The sequence below is a fragment of the Limulus polyphemus genome, unplaced genomic scaffold (genome assembly GCF_000517525.1).
Source record: "Limulus polyphemus unplaced genomic scaffold, Limulus_polyphemus-2.1.2 Scaffold6374, whole genome shotgun sequence".
Taxonomy (NCBI): Eukaryota; Metazoa; Arthropoda; class Merostomata; order Xiphosura; family Limulidae; genus Limulus; species Limulus polyphemus.
The window spans coordinates 16,521-18,605 of record NW_013671984.1 but is presented as its reverse complement, the minus strand read 5'-3'; positions in this window follow the sequence as shown (position 1 = coordinate 18,605).

Sequence of the window (2,085 nt, the reverse complement as noted above, 5' to 3'; positions counted from 1 at the left end):
TGCTGTCTCTAGTATTATCACTGTGTGTAAGTTTAAAAATGTCTGGGGGCTAGTCCTTAATTTTACCTGTGGGAAGACAAATGACTTTGGTAGTGCATGTGCCATGACAGAGTACACTCCATTTGTCAAAGTGAATAGTGCTAACCTCTCTTAGTCTAGATGCAGCATATCTGTAGATTTTTACTTGAATATCTACAAAATCTCTCTGAAATACATTAATAATTCAAACATCTGTTTCTGCAATCTAGAAGCACTCTCTGACATTTCACGCACTCATCAGTTTTAACTTGTGTGATAGATAAAGATTGATTTTACTTTGTTCAGCATTGTATCCTGTTTCTTCATCAATTCAGTTAAGTTACAATTTCAGTTTAATTCTCCATTACATTTTCTGCCAGCTCCAGTTATCTGTGGTTACTATCCCTATCTGTAAGACTATCAGTGAACTTGAGAACACTATACTGTTTCTTCCTTTTATTTCAAAGTACTCTAGTAATAGTAAGAAGGTCTGGTAAACAATGATGAAAACTATAATTAAATACACTTTAGTAAAGTTAAGAAGGTCTAGCAATCTATACTCTAGTAAAAGCAGGAAGGTCTGATTAACTAGTAATAGTAAGAAAATATGTAAGAAACTGGTTATCTCAACTTATCTGTACTTTATTAATATAAAGTCCAGTTAAATACACTCATGTACTCGACTTGGGCAAATAGTGAAAGTTGATAATCTACTAATTGTTGGCTCATTAATTGATTAAATTCGACTAATCGATTATTTTCACACGAGACTTGGATGGTTGGAATAATCAAAAACAGTAATAACAGGAAACATTAATTTTAATTAGTTGATTATTTTAGTGACATTAACTGATTTAATCCTAGTTTCAATGCTTACAAGTAATTGATTATGTCAATAAATTGCCCAATTTTAGTAATGGTAAGAAGTTAGTGTTAACTGTACTATCGTAATGATAAGAAGCTAGGGTTAACTATACTGTAGTAATGGTAAGGAGGTCTGATTGATTTTAACCTGGTAATTAAAAAGGTATACTAAAGTAATTGTTAGAAGTTCTGGTTATCTACTGAATATTGTTGCGTCAGCGAGTCACATGACCACTGTGACGCCACGTTTCTAGAACTATCTTGTTTCTTCAGGAATGCTCTAGTGTTTGCTAGATGGGGTAGGCGGGTATATATAAGAGGGGACAACGTGACGCAGGAAGGTGATGCGTGTGAGTAGATAGTGAGTAATTGAACTGCAGTCAGAAGTATTATTGACGTTCGTTGTTATAGCGTTTGTTTAGCGCGATTGTTGAAGTTGAGTGTATCGGTAAAGTTTATATTCGGAAATAATAAACCAGTTTTATTAAGTAAAGACTTGTGTCGTTAAAATTTCGTCGGAACGAAGTTACGGAAAAATCAATTAACAAACGGAGACGTATTTTCCTTATTTTTCATTTCCCAAAAATAATAATAGTGTTTTATTACACCCTGCAATCTACTTTCTATGGTCCATATTCTCACAGGTCATATGGACTTCACTTAATTTGTACTAAATCAAAAATACGTCATAAAAATCAATAAAAGAGATGGCAGTTTATCACATCTTGTAGTACTCTCATATAATAACCAAAAATAAAGATTAGAACAACTATCATTGAACAATAAGTTTATATTTATTTCGACGCTTTCACGTGTTCTCTTTAGTCCAACTTTCGTTTGTGAAAGACTCGACCCTCAACTAACTTGGCAGGTATTTTGGTTTTAAAATCTTACAGGGCTTGAGAGACAACCAGGGGCGCTTAGAAACTGTTGTTTCTCTTCATCCAAAGACGCAGCCTTTTTATAACGGAAGTTATTCAATGACCTTCAGCGATGTTAAAGATTCGCGATCTTTCTATTAGAATATTTTCTATAATTCTTTAGACATCGTTTCTAGTCTTATGTAGTATATATATATATATATCTGGGCTGAAAATATTCAAACTAATCAAAGAGATTGACTGCGAATACCAGGTCGACATAAGATTGATCTATGTTACTGAGTGGTGGTGTGATTTAAACTTAACATGTTTAACTTAATTG